Source organism: Notothenia rossii, assembly GCF_949606895.1.
Source record: "Notothenia rossii genome assembly, chromosome: 8".
NCBI lineage: Eukaryota > Metazoa > Chordata > Actinopteri > Perciformes > Nototheniidae > Notothenia > Notothenia rossii.
In genome coordinates this window covers 58339333-58364667 of record NC_136906.1, presented here as the reverse complement: position 1 = coordinate 58364667, position 25335 = coordinate 58339333, and the positions used below count along the sequence as shown (strand labels likewise).

Below are 25335 nucleotides of genomic sequence, written 5' to 3'. Positions count from 1 at the left end.
GAACTGTGTGTGTAGGGTGACCAGGTGTCCCGCACTGTGCGGGACTGCACACACAGCATTTTTATTATTTGTCCCGCGTCCCACACATTGAGACTATGTCCCGCATTTGAGTGATAGTCGCGCAGAAAGGCCGGATCGGTTCGCTGACAGCCGGCACCGCCCTTTATTATTATATTGTCTAAACGGCATCATGTAAATTGCGCTGACAGGCGACACAGAGGTCCCCAAGCCCCCCCCCCCCCGTTGACAGTACACGAGCGCGTCCACCCACCACCCCGTCCACCCAGTGTTGAAAGTGTGCCGGTCCTACCCGGTCCTTAGTACCGGTAAGAGATTTCCAGGCAGTCCGGAGGACCAGGAAGAATTGACAGCTCCACCCGTGGAATTTATACTACGAAGGGCAGATATTTTGGTTTGGATTACTGGTCTGGGGGAAGCTCGCGAGTGTGTGTGTGTATACGTGTGTGTGCTTGTGTATTTTTGCGTTTGTGCGTATTGTGTTTGTGTCCCGGGGAAAACACTAACGAGAAACACCGGCTGCTGTTATGCCTGCTGTGACCTCAAGTTACTCCGTTCTCCGCTTGTAATTATGCCGTTACAAGCTTCTAAGTTGTATTTATCATCTGAATTTGCCGAAACAAGTTTCATATTCTGAAAGCCAAGACTTTGTTTATTTAAAATCAAACAAAACACCCGAACCCCGAAAAACTATTTTTTTACGCAAATCCACGTTTATTTTGAAATGAGCCGTTGCAACTTCCGACTGATTTCGATAGAGCGGGTCACATATTAGCTTTTCCCCACTTGATCAGAACAGCGGGAGGAGAAAAGAATGGAGGGACTGAATGACAGCTAGAAAATTAGGCTACGTGGTAATTAAAGCAAAAATGCAAACGACGACTCTTCAGATGTTTAAGAGAAAGGAGAGAGATGAAGAAACTCAGAATGTGCTTAAAATTTGAAAAACAACGCCCACAGATGACACAGGTGATGATGCTTATTTAGCCCAGAGAATGGACATGAACATGGCCATGATGAATATAATAAGTTAGCTAACTAGCAAACTGTATATCTCTATATGGGGTGCCCAACCAGTCGATCCCCAGTCGATCTCGAGATGTCTAAAAGTAGAACAACAACATTCTGTTTTATCGTTAATGTCCTACAACAGGGGTGGCCCAACTTTGTGGCTCAGGGGCCACAATGATGTATCAATGTGACAGCCGGGCCGTGGGGCATTGTTTGGTTCCGTCTTGATTCATGTCGGGCTGAGGGTTGTTTTAATCTCATTCTCCCGCGCGCGGGGCGACGTCCACGCGCAGCTGCGACGACCAGGGAGGAAGGGACTTTTCGCGGCGCGCGCGGCGTGTGGACAGTGGGGGATAACATAAATAAAAATTGGATCGTTGTATTTTAGACTTTAAGGCTTTTTAAGATCAGCGCGGGAACCCTGGCTCATTTATACCAATATTGGACGGGCCACATTAAACACATCAACGGGCCGCATGTGGCCCGCGGGCCGTAGTATTGTGGTCAAATAACTATAGTTAATAACCCCCCCCCCCGTCAACGATTGCCGCCGTCTTGGTTCAAAAAAGGTTGGGCACTCCTGCTCTATATAGTCAATGGCTATCTTACTCAGAACACAACATGTACACAGCATACTATTTTAACATTAAATATTTTGCTTTGATATCTTCTATTTTAATCTGCACATTGTGGCATACATTTTATTTTATTAGTATTTTAATTTATGTAACCAATATTCTGAAAATTCAAAGAAAGACAGAGACTTGTACATTTTTGACTGTCTGCTGAATTTAGTTATACATCTTTATTCTAATTTATAACAGTTGAGGCCCAGAGGGAGGAAGAGGAGACTCAGCCAGAAGAAGTGGCAGCAGGTCCCTCAGAAGCCACCACAGGTGATGCTAGCCCTACTGCATACCCTTCTATATGGAAAGAAGAACAATATGAACAGTTCAAACATGAATGGATGGATGTATGCTCACAATGGAAGGCTAGGCTGTACCCCATGCCATGATGTGAAGGATCTCGGTGTCATGGCCTCCCGTGGTGTTAATATTACTATTCAGTGGGCTGATGGAAAGATAATCCCAGCTGGTCAATCAAGGGATGTCCAGCTTTCATCACTGCGCAAAAAAATCAGCGAACACGAGAACTCTGCAGCACATAATGAAGCAGTCAAGATTATTCAGACAGCAAATAAAGATATTGTTCTGAACATGAACGCGAGTAGTCAGGAGCCTGTGTTTGAGTCTACTGCCAAGGTATTCATGACAGCCTATTATGTGGCCAAGAACAACAAGCCTTTCACAGACTTTGAGATTCTGATTGACCTGCAGCATGCAAATTCTGCAGATTTGGGGCGTGTTTTGCATAGCAAAACTGTCTGTGTTGACATAATTGAGCATGTGTCATCACAGATGAAAAAGGAACTTCTAAAAAAGATAATAGAGACCAAGAGCAAAATCACAGTATTGGCTGATGAGTCAACCAGTGTTGGGCACAAATCAACACTAATTGTGTTCCTGAAGGCTAGTGTTGATGGAGACATGGAGCCCATTGCCTTTCCGTTGGACCTGGTTGAGCTGGATAGTATGTCTGCTGCTCATATCAAGGAACAGATTATGGGTTGCTTGCTTAAAAATGGCTTCACTGTTGAGTTGCTGAGAGAAATCCTCATTGGATTTTGCAGTGATGGGGCCAGTGTCATGCTGGGAGTGAAGTCAGGTGTTGGGAAGTTGCTCCAGGATGACTTCCCAGGCATCATACTATGGCACTGCCTTAATCACAGACTGGAGCTTGCTGTTGACCAGGCACTGGATGTGACAGGGGGAACAAAGGACTTCCAGGCATTCATGGACAGCCTATATTCATTATATAGCCAGTCACCAAAAAACATGCGGCAGCTGAGTGAATTTGCTCACAACCTGGACATCGCCCTCAGGAGGATTGGAAAAGTGTTCAGTGTTCGCTGGGTAGCTTCTTCATGGAGGGCAGTCTCTGCAGTTTGGCAGTCTTATCCAGCCTTGGCACAACATTTCCGTGAGGCATCAGAGGATGATACAAGGTACAGCAGAGGGAGGGCCAAATTCAAAGGTCTGCTTTCTAAGTTGTGCTCCATCAACTTCCTGAAAAGTCTTGCACTGATGGCAGATGTTCTGACTGAACTTAAGAACTTGTCAGAAATTCTTCAGAACAGGAAGACCACACTCCCAAAGGCCCATGACATCATGACGACTTATGTCAAACGCATAGAAAGTTTCAATCGCTACCCAGGACAACATGCAGTTGATGCCAGTCAGGCAGAGGAAGTGATGGAATTCAAGGGAGAGGATTTAAGAGTTGGCAGGTCTCCCATCATTGACTCTGCTCAGTTCATCCAAGCAGTGGCAGACAATATGAAAGAAAGACTCTTCACAACCACAGCAAACAGAGCACAGGCCAGTGTTGCAGCCAACCGAAAAGAGGCTTATAACCAGGGGTGCACATAAGTGGTACGCAGGTACGCATGCGCGGCAACAATCTGAAATGCGTACCGTCACTTGTGTCACAAAGCGCATTTGCGTACCGACGTACTTGTGAAGCTTTTCCAGAAGGCGGTTAGATCCCCGGACGACAGTCGGTTTCCGTGTGCACAGACAGGGCTGCTGTTAACGTCGGCCTGTACAGCAGCACTGCGCTAAAACAGCTGATCACAACGTTCACACGCTCTGTGGTCGTCGTCGTCCCCCCCCCCCCCCCCCCCCCCCCCGTTGACATTCGCGATACAGAGGGCTTCATGGGAACTTTGAGGGGAGCCAGAAGTTGGAGTACCAAACACTGACTCCAGGTACTCATCTGAGTACCTCACTGAGAAAGTTGTGTGCACCCCTGCTTATAACAGCCTTATCAATCAAATGGCAGTCCTCAACCCTGACAACTGGGACCATGACAATCCTCGATTTGGAGATAATGAGGTGAGGGCTTTGTGTGATGTCCTACATTTGAACCAACAATAGGCCCATCTTGGATTCACAGAATACAAGGCCAGTGGAGGAAGAAACATTCCCAACAAAATGAAGAAGTTGCTCATGGCAGTGGCACTGTCTCCAAGCAATGCTGACTGTGAACGGGGGTTCAGCACAATGAATAACATCATAACTGAGTATACTGTAGGAGCAAACTTACAACAAAAAATGCAGCAAATCTCCTCTTCATCAGCTCTGTGGGACCACCATGCAGACAGTGGGATCCACTGCCTTATGTGAAGACCTGGCTGGGCAAAGGAAGAAGAGCAGCCCACTCAACAAGCTGCATGGCTCGCCGGTACACAGAAGAGGATAGCTACTTCAGCCCTCTGTGGAAAATGTGGAAAAGTTTGTAGTTTACCTCCCTCAACATGCCTTGCTAATGGTCTGTTAAGTTTTGACACAAGTTGTATGCACAATTGAAAATAAATAATTGACTATACATATTGTCAAGTGTTTCTAATTTCTACCCCATAAAGACATTAAAAATGTGAAGTTTGTGTTCAGTGATGCATGAAGCTGGGGGCGGGAGGAGAACAATATGAACCAATGAAGGTCGGGGTAGCATTATAGTACCTGCAAGAAATTCAAACCACTTTCACCCCTGCGTCCACCCAGTTAAACATCCCCACTACACCACTGGTTGTAGTAGTAGGCTACACCAACATGGATTAAACGTGTGTTTTTTTTTTACCACAATGTTGGGGAAATTAATGGATAAAATGCACGGATTATTATTATTATTATTATTATTCCCACTCCGATCGGGACACTAGGTCCACCGTTTCCCCGCAGCGAGGCTCCCCCCGTTGACAGTTTACGTGGGCTGGGCTGGGTGCAGTGGCGGACTGGCCATCGGGAGGAATCCCGATGGGCCGGTACCGAAGTGGGCCGGTCGGATAAGTCACTAGCACATCCCCCACTCCCCCCGTTGACAATTTACTAGTTGTACCGAAGTGGGCCGGTCGAGAGTCCCGGGCGGATTTTTAGTCCCAGTCCACCACTGGCTACATGACCGTATGATCGCCCATATTTACGCACCTAATTCCTAAACTTCTAACAGATACAAAATAAACCGATCCTTCAGGCTCATATGAGCTCTCAGACACGTTCAAAATTAAACTTTCATCGCTGTCTGAGCTTGCTGCTGTGTGCGCCATCGTGCGTTTACATGCAGATGCTGGGATCCTGAACGGTGCAGCTGGAGCGCTGTGCCCGCATTGACGTCACCCATAATTTGGCGGGACTTGAAGAATCCCCGAGAAGATCCAGGAAATGGTCAACATTGAAGGGCAGATTAATGGTTATCAAAGTACAAATATCCAAAATCAGTTCAGTAACGGTTTTCAAGGGGACAATATTTACTCAAATTGATGGGTTTGGATGATGGGGGAAAATCGTGTCACAGGCTCTTTAAGGGCCAGCAGGAAGGCAGGATCTGAAATAACAAGAAAGGTTTTGTTATGTCACCAGGATTATCTTAGCGGGGGTTAGGAGAAAAATGTATAACAAAAACCCTGTGTCAAAAACTGGAGATGTGAAGTTTGGAAAGGTTTAATAAAATGTTTTTCTGCCTTTGACAGCTTTGTGTGCAACTGTTATTTTTTGATTTGATTTTATAGGGTCCGAGCTAGGAGATATCCTGGAAAATGTGAATTGTCAACCACTCATAATGTCCACCATATCACCAAAAAAGGTACAACTTAAATGTAAAACTACCCTTCCCAACAACTGCAGGAAAAACATCAGGAACACCACAACCCTAACCCAAAATAATCAGAAAGTGTATTGACACTATTAAATATTACTGCTGGGACCCATAAATAAAAGAAAAACTTAACAAGGGAACGCTGTTTAGTTTGTGACAAGTTTTGTGTGCTACCACAATTTGTATGTTGTTATTTACTGGGGTGCCAGCCAGGAGATATTCTCATAAAAGCTATGTAGTCACACACATCCTATGATGTACGGCTTATGTAAAACAAATTGCTCATACAACCTCAACCAAAAAAGACATTAACAAAAAGTAGCCAATGTAGTGAATACAAAAAACCCCACTAAATAACTAGGAAGAGTAACAGACCTACTGCTTAGCTTAATATATTTCAGTTTATTTCCTGTCCAAATCAGGCAAACCTTTTGTCCGGAGCAAAAGAACACTGCATGCAAGCTTGTTCTGGATAAATGTTAGGCCATACACATTGACCTGTCCAGTAGTTTCTTCAATTACCAACCACTTTTCCATATATGCTTTTTTTTATTTGAGTTGAGTTAACCAAGGAAGTAAGCTACTTCTTAGACGGACTGTACGCATCTACGGTAGTTTGAGGACCAATTTCTTTGGGAACTTCTGTGTTTCTTACTGTCGTTCCTTAGGAAAGGCATAGTAATGTTACTTTTTGGGAAGATTGGCTGGCAGCAGCAGAAAAAAGTCAATAGAAAACAAGTGAAAGGTGATTTGGGTAATTGACATTTAAATCTGTACTTTTTGCGTTCAACAACATACGTTCCTTTCAAGGTCCATTTTGGGCAATAAAGGAATCATGTGGTTTTGAAGGTTGAGAGGAAATAAGGATATAGACATTGTTTTTTACAATCTCTCACAAGTCCTTTAATGTTATGCAGATGGCATACTAAATTACTGGAAGACCCCATAAACTCCCTCATGTATATCATCTTCTGATAAACACCATGTGATATGATTGAGCGATCCTAAACAGCTACTGAATGGAACTAGTCGAGGGATTGTTTTCTCAACTGCTGTCTCAAAGGTCAAAAATGAAACCATGATTATATCGTACTATGCGTAAACTTTGGTGATAATATTATTTTCCAATCGCCTCCTCACAGTTATAAATAAATAAATGCTCATTTTCTTCGTCCGCTGAGGTTTAATTGCACCATGAGTTTGTTTTTCCCTCCAAGGGAGCAGCTCTGCTTCTATGAAATGTTTGTATAATTAAGACTCAATCTGTCAGCTTTCTCCAGTCCCATATGCTGGAATTGAGGCAAGCCTGAGTTTGTAGCATTGGTTTGGTCTTCTCAATTTGATCCAGATTATTGTAACACCTTCAGGGCAAGCTGTTGCTTTGAACCAACGCAGGTCGTACAAAGTTGCATCACTGTAAAAAAAACATAGAATGTAAAATACTCCTGAAATAAATGTGATACAAGCAGTAACCTCGCAACAGCAGACAATATTCCTTTTCTTGAGCAGGTGTTGAAACAGATGCTAAAGAAGCACCGGAGCAGACATACACACGAGGGAACAGGAGAGATATCTATGCAAATGTATTTCATCAAAGCCTTTCCTCACTGCTTGCTTAGACTTTCACTATCAAGCACAACCTAATCGCGTTCCATCTACCTGAAATAGCATATATCAAAAATAATTATGCCAAAAGTGTTTGCCAAACCCCTTTTATCATCAAATTTAACCTCTTTGATAATATGTCAATGTTTTCAATTATGAATCACTTCTGACGTCCCTCGAGCATCCTTCATTTCTATTGTTCGTCTATGTTCAAAGCACACACATCTTCTCTATTCTACACACCCACCCACACACACACACACACACACACACACACACACACACACACACACACACACACACACACACACACACACACACACACACACACACACACACACACACACACACACACACACACACACACACACACACACACACACACACACACACACACACACACACACACACACACACACACACACACACACACACACACACACACACACACACACACACACACACACACACACACACACACACACACACACACACACCCTTTGCCTTGTATTATCTTGAGTGATAATATCCTATTTGAAGCACTTAGAGCTCTATTATGTACAAAGACACGGACATAGGCTCTCTGGTTTTAATGCTTGAATGGCTGCTTGCACTGTATAGAAGATGCAATGCCCACATTAATTTAAAGGTCTCCTATTATACTATTTTTAGGCATATATTACAGTACTCAGTTATATAAAAAACATGTCTATGAAGTGTTGCTCGAAATACCAAACAGATACCTCATACCCCTCTTAGTGCTGATATTTGTATGCATAAAAGACATCAAAAAGTGCATTTTGCATGACAGGAGACCATTAAAGCAAACACAAATAAGAAGAAATACAATGCAGATTGTTCATGTGCACAATTAAACATAACATCAGCAGGAGTTATTCGTTGTGATTTATAAGAAAATTACTTTTAAAGTTAGTCCCCCTACTCGGCTAAATGAGGGTTACATTTCTGGACCTCGTGTGAAAGAACACCCAGAATCACTTTAATTTCAGCAAAATATTGCTCTGCTTTTTTCCTTGTCTTTTTTATCCATGTCACTTCATGTCCACAATTTCCTTAGCTTCCTCTTGGATGCGTGCTTTCATCTGATATAGGAAGTCATTGCTCAGCGGTAACAATAACAAACAAAAATATCTTGTTATTTAATTTAAAGAGAAATGGCTTTGACTGCCTCCACTGTGACGTGTTTCCATGCTTTAATGTTCAAAAAGCTCTTTATTTTTCAGCACCTCTTTTCACCCTCTGTCTGAAACCAGAGCCCAGTCTGCTCTGATTGGTTAGCTCTAATGTGATTAGTCAACTGCTTAGAGATATCCCTCCCATTAGCCTATCACGTACAATGTGTTTGAGCACTATATCCAATAGAAGTGTGAGTGTTACATAGTGATGTCCAGGGTTCGAGTTGTGTGGGAGGCAATGGGAGCTGAGCTCCTATGCAAGCAGTGAAATCACCCATCTGTGGGGGTCGCTAATACATTACCAACAACCATTATTTTAATCACAAATAATGCATGTGTCAATGTAATGAGTATTATTTACATTAACGAGGTAAATAGGCTCTGGAGGGAACTCAGTGATTTTAGCCTTTGCAGACAATTACATGCACTAAAACATATATAACCCACCGGAAGATTTGCAAAACCCCAAAAATAATAAAAGTGCCTCTTTAAATGCTTATACAAATGGAAATATGATACACATAGGAACTCTAAATCTTCCATAGAAGTGAGTCTCAAATGCAAAGGAACACATTATGGCCTTACCTGGTATTAGATATATTTTCTTGGGAATAAGAAGCTCTTTGATCCCTGCCCTCCTGGCTGAGGGACCAAAGCTTTCACAAACAAGGCAACTTCCTTGGATCTTTGCTCTATTTCGCTGGAACAGTACAATGCGGATACGTTTCATGAAATCTTATTTGAATACATTTAACTACAAAATGTTTCATACTGTACGTTCTTCGATCAGTTGTGACTTCAAGCATTAGCATATGTATTGGATGGGAATAGGCTCGGAGAGAACGCCTTCAGCCCCAAAGCCGCTCGCATTGTCAGTGAAATCATCCAGAGGGAGCAAAATAATAAGAAAGCGGGAGGATAGTTGCTAATTTACATTTAGTTAGAATTGACCTTTAGTGAAACAGTTGCCTTCAAGGAACATGAGTGTTGTTTATCTCCATAAAGAATTGTCCTTTTGTGTAATGTTTGCATTTATGTATTTCACACTAAACAACCTAAAGTTTTATTTGACAGAATGTCATTGTTTATCTTTCTGCAAGTGTTTTCTGGCACGATTCAAAGATGGATTTAATCTCGAAGAGACACAAATGCTCTTTTAACTTTATAACAGCAGATATAAACATCCTGTCCAAATGGCAGCGTTTCAATTTTAACGTCCATGAAAGTAATATGATACGGAGACATGTGTGACGGGGGTTTCCATTATCTCCCTGCACATATAACCATCTGTATATCAATCATGCTCTCCACGCTGCGTTCTTTTTCACAGGTGCTCTGGCTGTCATGCGAGTCCCTTTGACATTTGCCTTGGATTGGGTAGCCATCTGTGAATGTGATGAGTTTTTTTTTTCTGCCACAATTCTCATATGAACCACATACGGACGGTGCCAACGGTAAGAGTTGTTTACAATGCGACCCCACATCATTTTTTATTCCTCTCTCATTCCCTCTGGGCCTTCATTTTCTGCGCCTCTCTAGCTTTTGTTCGATTTCTTACGTGAAAGGAAAACACCCACGCATCACACTGCTGTTCTCCATGTGAAAAATCACTCTGTAAATCAATACGGTTTCTTTCCCTTTTGTAGTCATTTAAAATCATGTTCAATTTCTAGCATACATGCATAATAATTAGTGTGATTGAATTACTAATCAATCCTCAAAATTTGAGCCAAAGGCAAGGCTGGCTATATTCAGAGCTATTAATTTTGGATTTTCAATTCATCCTGTTCTCCAAAAACAAAGCCCAAGGCCTGACAATGAACTATTAATTCTCTTAATGAAAATATGCCATTCTAGCATGAAACAGATCCCATTGAGGAGATTGGCAGGAATGTTATCAAGGAGCTAAATAATGTGGGCTTTTCTGGCACAATGACATGCCATTGTAATAAGTAAGAGATGAAGAAAAACCTGTCTCTAGTACTAGAATGGTTTCGCCAACTTTAGAAGAAAACTTACTTGCATTAACTTTCGCACCATTCGGGTTCTTGTCATAAGGATGTAAGGGGTCAGGGGCAATTAAAAACTGACCATTCTGTTATTTAATTTAGAAGGGTAATAGCCTAGATTACAACCAATGACAATGCCAATCATGAAAGCATATGTGCATGGCAACTAGTACGGTAGGCTATATTTAAGAGTTTGGAGAAAGATACATTTTATAGCAATTGTAGTGTCTCGTCAATTATGTTACGTTGTGTCATGTTTGTGATTGTCATGTTCATGTTAATTTAGTTTATTTTCCACTTCATGTTTTATTTTGTACTCTCCTTGTCTCATTCCAGGTCCCTTTACTTCCTGCCTTGGTTGTTTTTCCCGCCATCGTCAGTGTCTGCCCCGCCCCTGATTGTTTCCACCTATGCCCATTTACCTCATGTATATATTGTCCTGTCTCCCCTTGTTAGTTGTCGGTTCGTCTTGTTCGTTGTCACAAGAAGCCAGATCCAAGCCAGATTCAGTGGTTTGTCTTTTTCCCTCCATGTGAGCGCTTTACTTTTGTCATTTTGTTATTTTCTCTAAAAGAGTGATTTTGTTTTTGCAAGTAAAGATTATTTTTCTTCAAACCTTTTTTGTCTCTGGGTTGTGCATTTGATTCCTCGAAACTATTGAGTCAAGGTTCCTAACAGCAATTTAAGTTTGGCTAGGTGTGTTTTTTGTTTAACACTTGGCTAAGGTATAGAAAACGTTGAGGTTAGGGTTCTTTTATTGAACAACATATACAAATTGTTGCCATCAAATCAGAAATAAAGGGCCCCAAGATTAAATAAGATTAGAAAAGAGCACTCTTTTGAGCACCAGTCAATCCTAAAGTTAAATGAAGACTCAATCCAGATCAAATGTACACTAGACATAAGTCTGTCTCTGTGTTTCCTTTCAGAAATATTCATCCTTGTAGATGTTGCAAATTGAGATTCTGTGAGGCAAGGAGATGTTCGAATCATATCGTTTCGGTCTGTGTTCAAATATAATAAAATACAATAATGTTTTTTAGACCTAAATTCAAATAAATGCCTTTTCATCTCACACTGGATATGTATAATCCAGGAGAACATGTTCCCCTCGAAACAATTGTCAGCTGTTTTAAGTAGTTGGATGAACTAATCAGAGCTTTATAGGCAGAATAACGAAAGCCATTGTTCTAGATTTCTAGCTAAATATGCATATTTCTCATTATCATTGTGAAAAAACATTAAAAACTGTTAAGCAACATTTAATTGGCGAGTTACTGTTGTTATAAAGTAAGTATGCAAAAATCAATGTTACAGCTTTGTTAGAGACAGTCAGTTGGAGGCATCAGACTAGTTTTTTGTCATATTCTGAGAGAGATGCCATGGAGTTTTCTTTTTTGCAGACTATTCAAAAAGTGTGTAATACTTTAAAAACAGGGAGTATTTATTTTTGCTCTTGTGTTTGTGTGTCGCAAACAATCGAGAATTGCAAGATTAATAAATAAAAATAAAGTTTCACAATCTCAAGGTTTCTGGAAGAAAACATTGTGCTTTGTAATTTTCTGATAATTGAGGTATTTTCCATCAACAGGATTTTGGAATATACAATACATTTTGAAGCAGATTGGAAATACCGGGCAATAATCATTTTTTGGGAGATGGGCATTGTGACACATCCATGTTGTGTAAGAAAAAACAGAAATGCTTTTTCTTTACTTGGAAAATCACGTAAAGGCTGATTAATTAGTAAAAAGGCTATTGTGTTGATTACAACACAACTCTTCTCTTCAGTCAAAGTTGTTTACACGTTACATCTAACATTTCTTGAAAAAAACCAGAAGAACAAGTTCCAATTTCGGGGATTTGCAACCAATCAAGCAACAATGGAATGAACCGTTGGCGTTATTTGCTCGGGTTCTCCGCAGGCCATTAAAGTCTACTTTGGTTTAAATGTAAAAGTGAAACTTGTAATTGTGAATGGTTTGTGACAGTGTATTATCAAATAAAACATATCTAAAGCTTGTTTCTGGTGATTATTCAAAGCCAAGTTATAACTAAAGTCTACACTGTATCTACATTAGCATTTGGGACTTGGATCATCCATGGTTGACTTGCAATGTAGGGGATTTAAAGACATCATTGTTTGACAGTATGAAATTGAATTTGACAGTTTGGGAGTGTTTGAAAGAATGAGCACACCAAAGAGGGGGAGGACGGTTGGGGTCGTCAGAAAGTTTGAGCTAGCGTTTTGAACAAAGTTGCTCTTTTTGAAACTACAAAGATTGTTTCCTACAGGCGTGTGTCCTCTGATTTTTGCATATATTTTGCTGGCACCAATACAGCGCCTGCAGGCATTGATCAAAGTTGTTATTCAAACGCAACCAAATCTATCTTTGTCAACTGAACTGAGCTTTGATGCTGGTTTGAATTGGCAAACATGGCAGTGAAAAGTAATTGATCGTGTCGGGTTGAAGTGTTCGAACTGACATTGGAAATGTGACTTTGCGTCTTATATATTTCCTTATTTTCAACATTCTGTTGATTTACTTTGAAAGATGCTGGCTATTTAGGTAATCTGTACGTGTTCGCTGCAGTTTGCAGCCAGACAAGGTGTTCCCTTTGATGTGCTGTGGATGAGGAACTTTTGGCTCACAGGCCTTTTTTCTTCATCACAGAACTAGACATAATGCTCACAAAAGGCACAGCGCTCTTTGTTGGAGGTTGGCAGATTTTTCAAACACACTCTCGCTCCATAATCGTCCAGGAGCGACGTTTGGTCAGGGTCCCGTGCGTGCAGTTGTGACGCTCCTTCAGCTTCATAAAGGGACGCAAATAGCTTTCAACTGATTGCAATGTATTCCCATCTGCGGCAGGATTTGACGCTCATGGAAGCACGGCATTCGTTTGTGTCGGCTGCCCTTAAAGGCAATGTGAGCGTCCATTCCCATTGGATAACGGATAATTGTACACCCGGATGTAAGTATTTCCCTTACTGTCGATTGATTTTACAGTGATATCTGCACTACTCATCGACTAAAAAACACCAGATTATCCTTGTTAATTACACAACATTGATTGGTTTAAATTGTGTGCAATGCTTTTCTATTTTTCCCCTTCGATTCTGAGAATATTTTTTCGGAGTAAAGGATGGCAGAAGACACTACACTACTACCCTTTTTTAGTAGATGAGTAGTGCAGATATCACTGTAAAATCAATCGACAGTAAGGGGAATACTTACTTCCGGGTGTACAATTCTCCGTTATCCAATGGGAATGGACGCTCACATTGCCTTTAAGGGCAGCCGACACAAACGAATGCCGTGCTTCCATGAGCGTCAAATCCCGCCGCAGATGGGAATACATTGCAATCAGTTGAAAGCTATTTGCGTCTCTTTATGAAGCTGAAGGAGCGTCACAACTGCACGCACGGGACTCTGACCAAACGTCGCTCCTGGACGATTATGGAGTGAGAGTGTGTTGATTTTTCCAGTATGATACTTGAAAAGTGCACGGTGAATCTGGGGCCACCTTTAACAACAGCTTGTGACAAAACATTTCGTTTAGTGACTTTTTTTCAAATGTTTCCTTATTTTTCTGTATAATTACACAGGCCAAGTGGAAGAAGTCTGATTCATGACTGTGTGAAATCAATGATCGTGAATCAGAATTGCTTTTAAATTGGATGCACATTCCAGGCAATCAATCAGAAAGCAATTCTTTGTGCCATGTGCAAGCCATCTACCTGAAAAAAGCAAACAAAGGCGATGGGGAAAAAATTGAGTCATAATAAAATGCTGCAGGGATTAAATCACGCAGCTGGCCTGGCATCCCCCAGGAAGAGCTTTAGAAAGATGCTTGGGAGAAGGTTGTGCTGCTCTTCTGCTAGGTTGGCATGACCTGCATGAGGAAATAGAAGAGGTGTGATTACAAATTGCCAAAAACATCTGTTGGGTGTCAGGCAGAATATTAAGGTCATGGGGGCAGGATATTGGGACATAATTACAGGCGTTTTGTCACGGCTGGACTGAAATTCAAGCAATGCAGACCGATTGGTGTTAATGACAAAATGGTGAACTAAAGGTACGTTCACACCGGACACTATGTGATCAATGCAAAGACAGACGCGACTCGAATTCGCCACTGATGTTGGATAAAAAAACAAACAGCAACCGTTAGCTATTTGCACACAGAGCTCAAAGCTCCTCATATCTGTTTAGAAACTGGATACAATATATAAACGTAAAAACCAGACTGTCTTAGGCATGGTGAATACTGTCGCTGCTTATGACGTTGTTGTGAGTTTGGAGGAAGCAGCTACATGTTAGCCTGATCAATCTATTCAGACAACACGCATTTTAAAACTGTTTCGTTTCCGTCTTGTGAGGACAATGAATTACACTTAAATCGCAGTAAAATATCTGAATTTTGTTGTTGTTGATTTGAACTACACAGAACACAACTGCAAGCCGTGGTGAAACTTGAGGGATTAGCGATTGTTTTTTCAAGTTTGGTGGGTGTGTCAGAGTGGTTATCCAAAGGTATATGGTATGGATGTTCTATGCTATTTTGGATGCAGTGACTAACCCTACACCCTAAAGAATAAGACCATTGGTTACTTAATAACCAATGGTTAATTGTCACAAAGTGACAATTAATATAATTAGTAGAATTTAAGTTCAACAACTTTGATTAAAAATGATTGAATAAATAAAAATACATTTAAACAAGAAAAATAAGTACAAGTTAACTAAAAAACAATTTAAATGTGTTGGGTTAACTAATAGTGGGCCAAATGTTTAGTTAAACAGGCAACATATATTTATTTAATCCAAATCTATTTCACGAGGAAATTTGATTTGTATTAACCAAGTATCTGAGCAAAAGTAAGTTAAATTGATAAAATATCTGTTGAAATTGTATTTGTATTTACTATTTTTTATAGTACAAATTGTTTAGATGTACTAATTAACTGGAGGAAATGGATTTACATCTACTGAATATCTGGCTGAAAATGATTTGGATTTACTAGATAAAATAAGGTATAACTACTCATATTTTAGCACATTGGTTCTTAATTCAACACAATTACAGTGCCAATAATATCTACCTTTACATAAATTAGGTAAACATGTATTATTTAAACATAGTTTTTTGCAACTTTACATAAAAATACCGTATATATATATATATATATTTTTTTTTAAAGTGCAAAATGCTAAAACATGGATGTGACTGTATATTGTTTTTCAACCTCAACTGCCTGGTGACCTATAACCTCTGCCAGTAGCTTGTGGGCATAACTATTTAAATACTTAATAAATAAAAATATGACATGGTAAATTAAGTTTGATTCTGATAAGGTTATACACCATTTTGACAGCAATAATCATTGCCTGTCAAAGCAGAGGTGTAAACAATAACATCGACTATGCTCCATTCCATTTGATGACCTAGTCAGTGAGAAAACTGAAGTTACCTACTGTAACTCCAGCTTCTATGAATATTGGCGTAGCCCTCTAAGGCTATCGCTATTGGGTAATCCCCCTGCGCACCCGCGCAGCACTGAAACACTTGTAATCCACGCCCACCCGCAAGGTGGGCCCCACCCTCGGGCTCCCTTCCGGTATAAATAGGAAGGAGGCCCGACAATCTGCTCTCATACAAAATAACTTTTCTTCAGCTATTCGTGGAGCCAGTGGGGCCCAGCGCTTAGAGGGCTACGCCAATACACATAGAAGCTTACAGTTACAGTAGGTAACTTCAGTTCTATTTCGAATATGGCTTCGCCCTCTAATGCTATCGCTATTGGGTTAAGGGCGAAGCATGATGTAGTCTGCGCCCCACTGGGTCCGCCCGGTACTAGAAGCACAGACACACCTGCTCAATAATAACCCATGCCTATTGCGCCATGCGTAATGGCACATCACAGTCCCAGGAACATAGCATAACATGAATATTTTCCATGACGGGACGAAGGCTGGGAACAATACATACCTGCCGCTGGGAGAAAGTAGAGACGAAGGTCACACTTTGCCCAGCGACAAAAGAGGGGGAACAGCAGCTCTCTGCGTGCAGACAGGCAGGAGAGCGCACAGCTGGATCCCTGACGTCACTCATTCTGACAAGACACTCAGCACAGGGTGTGTCAGAGAGGAATTGGACACATCCCTCAAATACAATTGAATAAATGAACAGGGGGAAGACCAAGATGCAGCAGTGCAAATGTCTTCCGCTGACATTCCTCTGGTGGAGTGCGCTTTGATGTTCTCTGGAGGCTCCACCCCAGAGGAGACATATGCCTGTGACACAGCTTCACACAGCCAGTGTGACAGCCGTTGTGCAGACAGAGGTTGCCCGATCAAGCGCTCTCTATAGTGCACAAACAGGCGCTGAGAACGGCGCAAGGCAGCCGTGCGCGCCACATAGCAGGACAATGCGCGCACAGGACAGAGGAGATGAGACGTGGCTTTTTCTTCCGACCTGTGAGGAGGCGGAAAAAAAACATCCAAGGTGATCACTCTTGACCTAAAAGAGCTTGTGATGACCTTTGGCATAAAAGCCGGGTTAGGGCGTAAAACAGCTGAACTGCCATCTCCTTGGATCCGGAGGCATGACGGAGCCACAGAGAGAGCAGACAAATCACTCACCCTTTTCACTGATGTTAGAGCCAAAAGCAGTACTACTTTGGCTGATAACAGTTTAAGGGGAGCCTGATCCAAAGGTTCAAATGGGGCTTTGCTTAGTGCGCGTAACACCAAAGCCAAATCCCACTGAGGCGCCAGTGCGCGTGACACAGGTCTGAGTCTTCGTACTCCTGGAAGAAAACGTTTCAACCCCGAAACCCACGTGACAAGATGATATGGCAGCATATACCTTGATTGTGTTGAAGGCCAAATTCCTGTCGAACAACAGCTGGAGGAATGACAGCACGTGAGGCAGGGCCAAGAGATGGGGTCGTTACTAAAAAAAAGTAATATATTACATATTACTTAAAAAAAAAGTAATATATTTCGTTACTCGTTACTTTACTCGCAGGGCCGGCCCGCCCCTCCCTACAGGCAGATCACGCAGACTGCTAAAGTTTCAAATGTTCTCTTTAGTTCAGTTTCCATTGTCGCATAAGACTGATCCATATAGCTCCTGAATGTTTTCCTATCTGACCAAGGCTGTCCTCTGTCTCCTGCTATCTGTATTTTGCGCAGTATATCTCTGAACGATGGTGATTCCACTGTGCAAATGGGCAAAATGTCCTCTACTATGAAGGATGCTACAAGCCTGTCCATCTCTGCTTTGGTTACCGGTCCTCCAAATTCAAATTTTTGCTGCTTCGGAGTCGGAGGCGGCGCACTCACAACATCCTCACTCTAGGTTTGGGGGTCCTTAGCTATTAGCTTCACCTTAGCATGTGTTCTTTGCAGGTGTTTGTTGAGGTTTGACGTGGTGTTTACAGCAGTGGATAACAGCTTCTGGCATGGACACAGTTTGCACCTCACCGTCACACTCCTGTCTATTCTTCGGACGAACTCAAAATAATGGGCATACCTCCACCCCTCGAAAGTTATCGCTGACTCAGACATGTTTATGCAGCACTGCGCGTTGAGATGTGGACGCGCAAATCAGGCAGATTACGTACATATAAACCTGCGGCGGAAACCCCTCTTGTCTGTCAGTGTGATTATGACTGATTTTATAAAAGTAACGAAGTAACGCGTGTCGGGGCAATGTTAGTAACTGTAGTGTGATTACTGAATTATAAAAGTAACGCGTTACAATACTCTGTTTCCGACAAAAGTAATATTATTACAGTAACTAACTTTGTAACGAGTTACACCCAACTCTGGGCAGGAGGTACGTAATGGGGTCCAGGCTTTTTTCTACGCTGGAACGCTGTCCACTTGGCTGTGTAGGACGCTCTGGTAGACGCGGCCCTGGCTCCCTGGATGGTACGTACAACATCTTGAGAGGCCCAACCCCTCTAAGTGTGTGCTGGCCTATCACTGGGTGACTGCTGATCCAACCCAGTCTCAAGGCATTTCGTGTTCACCAACACGATTTTTAATCTATTGATTCGTGTTCACCAACACGATTTTCCCCTTTTTTTCGTGTTGCACAGCACGATTTTAAAAGCAATGTATTTCTATTGGTAGTCCCACGACATTACGTGTTATAGGAAGACCGGAAGCTGTGTGGTTCATAAAAGCATGTTCTTACTCAATATCAAACACAATTATTGCTTTTATTTTAAATCGTATAATTTCGGACTTTTGTTGCCGTCTGTGAGGAAAATAAATGGGGCTGAGAGCCTCAGGATACTGAAATCTGTATATATGTAAATCTTTTTTTCCTTCTAATTTGTTATTCTTTTAAAAATAACACACTGTTATTTACTCACCAATAACACACAATTATCCTTGTTTTTATTTATTTGTTTAATTCCATAATCTCTGTTTTGTTTGGCGTCCGTCAGGAACTGAATTTCAAAATAAAAATAACCGGAAACAGATGTACGCATTTCGAGTTCAGGATGGCCGAAGACACTACACTACCCATAATCCCCAGCTATCGTTTAGGACTACAGTCCCCGTGATTATTCTTCAAGCTCTGGGATTGGATGTTGGAATGGCAGTGCGCCAAGGTTACGCCGAGCGTCAAAAAGTTGTTGGAAATGGAACGAAACCACGCCAGACTATCCAAAACTGGAATCGAGCGCCCCCCCAGGACTACACATGCTATGGGACGTCTCTACTGAACGTTTTCGTTTTTCCCACAATTAGAAGTTGCCAGTATTAAACACATTGGTGTTATCAAATGTAAAACATATAATTAATAAATGGGTGAAAATCGCTTGTGTCCATAATGCGCAGCATTAATATATACCCACATGACAGCTCATTGTTACTTTGTAATTCTACTCCACTACAATTCAGAGGTTAACCTGGTATTTTTACTCCACTACATTTATTTGAGTTACTTTGCAGATTCTGATTAATGATGTGAAATATAAACAACCCTTAAAGCAGACTTTAGTTACACCTGAGTAAAATTCAGGGAAGGTGATTGTCAAGTGCCAACAATCAGGAGAGATATTTGATAGTTGGTGCTTGAGAAGACTAAACATTTATCTGCAATTGACATGAATGGAAACGAGTAATAAAGTATATTCATTACTCGTTATTCTCTACTAATAGTTAATTAAAGACTGTATAATGGCTATTTTGCACATCCCTTTCAAGATTTCAAGATTTTCAAAGGTTTATTGACATATCATAATACACAACTGTGTATGCAATGAATGAAAAACTTGGGTCACAGGTTCCTCAACAGCGCATTACAAGACATCTATCAATATGTGTGTACCACCATGATACCACCACCATTAAACTGTCATATTCTGCACATTTCTTATACTATCTACATACATAAGAGTATAATTCATATGTATGATATCAGTTAAAATAAGTGCTTCAACATAGTCAACATTGCAGGAAAGCAATATATTAGACGTTAAGTACTTTATCAGGATAAATATTTATCTGTAGATACCCCCAAAGCTTTTTTCTTATTTAAAAGAAGACCTTAATCTAAAGTATTATTTAATGTTTGAATAAAGGTTAATTTGTTTTTCTGTTTTGCACATCCTCATATTAATATCTTTGTACATCCAGCACTAAACTGTTTTATTGTAGAGATTACTTACAGTATCTTCTTGATTTTTTATTTTCTATATTTCTATCACAGACCTTCTACTTTCCCCCTATGAAAGTATGTACTCTTAATATTTTTTTAATCAAATATAACACATAAAAACAATAATTCAATAACATGCTTTAACCACTAGGCGGTGCACACAGCCATAATAACTTTTTATTATTAGTGTAGGACACTTATGTATGTACAACATCTGAAGATGTGTAGTTTTATTCATGCTTTCACATAATTTTACAACATATTGCTATACTATTTCAGACTCAGTATTTACATTCTTATATTCAAAGAAAATCAGTAATATCTTTAAAAACTACAAGTCCTTTTATATCAGCTGTGCACCGTTATGGTGTAAATATAACCTATCTACCAATTGGATCAAATGCAAAAGTCAGCCGAATTAGTGTTGATACTGCAAGGAGACGAATTGTGTGAAGAAAAATTGAAGATGTTGTTTAATTGTTGATATATATATGATCCACGTCAAGTCTTCAGTTTCCGCGGCATTTCTTCCAGTTTTTCCAAAGGTCTTCTCATCAGGGCTCTATAAATAAAGAACTACGGCAGATCTGTAATATTTAATGCAGCCGAACCGTGTATTACAATGCCGTTATGTGATGACTTTCAAAGAGAAAAGCAAGAACACACGGAATTAAGTATTATTTTATTCTTTTAAAATGTTTTCCGGATTTCATATCATATAAACACCAAATCCCAGCATGCATTGCGGCTAAAACATCCTATCGGCGAGCTTAAACCATAGCTGAGGATCTTGGGTAATCGCTCGAAATGCCTACGTCTGTTTCTGGTTATTTTTATTTTGAAATTCAGTTCCTGACGGACGCCAAAAAAGCCAGAGATTATGGAATTAAACAAATAAATAAAAACAAGGATAATTGTGTGTTATTGGTGAGTAAATAACAGTGTGTTATTTTGAAAAGAATAACAACTTAGAAGGAAAAAAAGTTTTACAAATATACAGATTTCAGTATCCTGAGGCTCTCAGCCCCATTTATTTTCCTCACAGACGGCAACAAAAGTCCGAAATTATACGATTTAAAATAAAAGCAATAATTGTGGCTTGATATTGAGTAAGAACATGCTTTTATGAACCACACAGCTTCCAGTCTTCCTATAACACGTAATGCCGTGAGACTACCAATAGAAATACATTGCTTTTAAAATCGTGCTGTGCAACACGAAAAAAAGGGGAAAATCGTGTTGGTGAACACGAAATGCCATGAGACTGGGTTGGCTGATCGCACCCTCCACCTGCGAGAGAGCGTCCCCGCGACACGGAATTTCCCACGGTCTGCCTGACAGCGTACGCTGTAGGCATGGAAACCAGAAAGCGCCCGTCCCCCTGGCGAGGACCTCCTCTGGACATGAGGTCTGCCCCTCTGTTCAATTCGCCGGGAACATACATTGCTCTGATGTAGAGCAAGTGTGCGCGCGCCCAGATCAACAGCCACCTAGCTGTGTTCAGAAGCTGCGCTGAGCGTAATCCGCCCTGGCGATTGATGAAGGCTGCCGCGGCTCTGTTGTCTGTGCGAATCAACACATGTTGATTCTGCAGCAACAAGGCAAAATGCTGAATTACTCTCCGTACGGAGAGCAATTCAGCACGTTTATGTGGAGGGACATGTGAGCCGGCCACAACAGAAGACAATCAGTTATATTGTTTGTACACATGGTACTTTACATATATATCTGTTTGTTTAAGGTGTCCAGGTGATGCAGACAGGCTGGACCAGAGAGTGAGAGACAGAACTGGACTCCTCACAGCAGTGAACTTCAGCTCAGGTACAAAGACTCTTTTTTTTCATACTGTACAAAGAATCAAGAAATATATTGGTTTAAATAAATGAAGTATTGACTTTAATACACTGATATACATTCCATTAAACAATACTAGATCACCTACACATCAGTGAAGTTGAGGGTTTTTTCCATGCAAAAAGTTACATTTAGATGTTAACAAGCAATGTGATTTTGTCAGCTATCTAATTTAATGTATTGAAGGCAAAGATATTTAACACATAGTGAGAACTGCTACTATTTATCTCTCAATATTGTCTGTAAAAAACGTGGTAAAAGTTATTCTTTCAGTGAGACAACAGAGCAAGCTTCTACAGTTGCACTACGTTTTGATAACAGTCAAATATTATTTTGATAACATATATTTCGATGTTGATGAACTTCATACTTTTCATTCATAATCTGATTGTCTTTGTAGCTCACGGTTGAAATAAAAAAAAAACATTACAATTACAAAATAATTATATCTACAGCCCCTAAACACACAAACACACCGCTTTCATAAATAACACACTTGTTCTGCAATAATATGTTTTATGTTTCCTGTAATTTTTGTTAGGAAAGGACATGCCTGAAAGACACGACATGTTCTCCTTCTCTGAGGGTCAAGAAGAACATCCAAGAGGAACATTAAAAGCTGATGTTATGAGATTTTAAGACCAGTACACTAAGAAACTACTTTTATTGTAAAAACAGTCAGCTGATCGAATGCACCTATTTCCACATCTACACTCCATCAGCTGATTATTTCTATTTGCCTCGCTTTATGAGCTTCACATCACTTGTGCCTTCTACCGCAGAATTTGCAACGTCACAAATAAATAGGGCCAATCTTCAGTCAGATGTGAATATGTAATCTAACATTTTCAGTAAGAATAATGGACAAAAGGAGTGCGAATACAAATACAATTTATTGAAATGTGAACCAAAAGTTAATCAAATGTTTTAAATTAAACGCACATATGGACAGAAGCTGTAAACCTATTAAATGTATAAGTAAACACATTTAGTCAAATAAAGTGACAGACTACACCTGTGCAGTTGGTATCAGCTTTGCCCAGCATGGGCTCCTCCATCAGGCCTGGACCTCCTCACAGAGGAAAGACCCTCAGTCCTCTCCAAACCAACAGACAGGACGTCCATCACACGGAGGTTTCTCCCTGAAGTCTCTGCAGCTTTCTGGACACCACGCTGTCTCAATCCGTCCACACTGAATATGAGAGCGGGAAAATGAAAATAACAAATGCTTTAGACCAGGGGTGGGGAACCTCCGGCCCCCGGGCCGTATACGGCCCGCAAGACCATTTGGTTCGGCCCTCGAGGTAATTTATAAACACACGCAAAAAAGAATTTTTTTTAAGAAATCTAGACCGCAAACAAATTAAACAAAGCGAGTGCCTGTTTTTCCTGGCCAAGGTCAGGGTCCTTGAACACAACACGAGCCTTACGTGTCATCACGTGGTACATGGCTCGTCTGACAGGGGTGCAGTTCTGACGGAGAGCACCAGAATGTCGCTCCAGCACTTCCAAGCAGTACCCATAAGGAGCCGTAGACATGCCGCAGTTTTTGCGTGGCTGTGTCTTAGTTGTAAGCCCAGTGGCGATCTGTTCATCTGTTATACTGATCATACAGTATGCAGGTCTCCCTTGTAAATGAGATCGATGATCTCAAGGGACCAATCTGTCTAAATAAAGGTTTGAAATGAAATGAAATGACAGTCAATAACTTTGTTGTTATTAGCATCTGGTTAGCTAGCTATGCTAACGAATATAAGAAGCTTTTTCTCCAACCAGTGAGGTAAAGGCACATCTTTATATGATCATTATAGTTATAAAAAAATAAGAGAATAAAGTAAACGGGTATAAAATACTATATGACAGTAAAAAAAAGTTGTTATTAATAAACAAGAATACAGTTTGAAAGGGGAGTGATTTATAAAATATCCATAAAGAAAAAGAAAATCTGCTTACAGCTGTCTCATATGATATGGGTGTTGAGAGATGTATCCATAGATCTCTTAATGTTGCTCTCAAAGTGCACTAGATAGATGCTTTTAACTTCAACATTTAAAAAAAAATCTTCCCATGTTCACATGGATAGGAAACTAAATACACTTGCACACATCTTGTGGATTAAGATGTTGCTTTTTCTTTGCACAGCATGAAATAAAGGCGAAATGAATGGGCTGTGATGGTAGTACTTTTAAGCAGAGGTCAATAATTTGTATGGCCCTCGGAGGATGTTGAAAAAATTGAAATGGCCCTTGAGAGGAAAAAGTTTCCCCACCCCTGCTTTAGACAATAAGAAACATAAAGTTGACTGTTGAGTTGCTCAGTTTTTTTAGATTGTCAATACTATTACTTTATAACGAATGTATCAGGTTAAGAGGCACATTCAAATAAAGATTGGTCTTTAAATACATGTTGTCTTTTGAATTGTTTGTCTAAAGTCAAGGATCTAGAACTGGTACTTAGTTTTAATGATACATTCTGGTTATTATGCTGTTTGGAGGAGGCCTCACTGGTAAGAGCACTAACTAGCTACCACCACATGTACCTTAGCTTGACTTAAATGTATTAAACGTATAAATAACTTATGTCATGCAAACATATCAATATTTGCTTGATTCCAGTGTTGAATTTAGCACAATTGCATACAAACGTTAAGGGATTTTAAGATTCTGAAGTATTATGCTAAAAACTTAATAACTTAGATTATTATTTATAGTTTTGATGAATAGTTTCATGTCCGCTTACCTTAGAAACGTAAAATGCCACGGCAGTGTGCAGATGGGGAGTATGTTAGCTTAGCTTGGTAGCTTCAGCTAGCTCTGGAACTTTCAGCTCGGTGGCAGCAGGTCCCGCCTCGGCTCCGCCTCTTTGCCCTTATTTGGAGCAGGCTGGAGTAGGCGGGAGTTGAACTCTGACGTCACTGTCGAGCCGTTAGTGGCCGACTCCGCCTACTAAGGGCTTCTCGGCAACTCTGAAGAATCCTATGGGTGACGTCATGGACCCTACCTCCATTTATATACAGTCTATGGTTAAAACCAGCAGGCTTCTGCAGCGAGCTGTCGACTAATCATCGGATTGGTGGCAGCTGGCTTAGTTACTGAACTCTGCAGTTTAAAAACTGCAGGCTTTTGTAACGAGCCCTGCTGGCTATTGACCGGTTATAGGCAGCCGGCTTACACAGAGTGGGGGATATGTGAGACACATTTGATACTGATGACTCAGACAAAAGGTTGGAAAATGAGTTTTTT

The 25335-nt window shown here is 40.8% G+C and overlaps 1 long non-coding RNA gene across 2 annotated transcripts in view; it reads right to left on the bottom strand.

Moving 5' to 3' along the window:
* LOC307017216 overlaps nucleotides 1–25119 on the bottom strand; it is a 37875-nt gene extending 12756 nt beyond the window's left edge. Inside the window, exons 1-3 of one of the 2 annotated variants that reach the window (XR_013802074.1) lie at nucleotides 24833–25119; nucleotides 23109–23285; nucleotides 5400–5472 (exon numbers count right to left, since the gene is read on the bottom strand). This is a non-coding gene — a long non-coding RNA (uncharacterized lncRNA). The remainder of the gene's footprint in view (nucleotides 1–5399; nucleotides 5473–23108; nucleotides 23286–24832) is intronic. The other variant, XR_013802075.1, reaches the window with a different exon arrangement.
* Nucleotides 25120–25335: the final 216 nt, after the last annotated feature.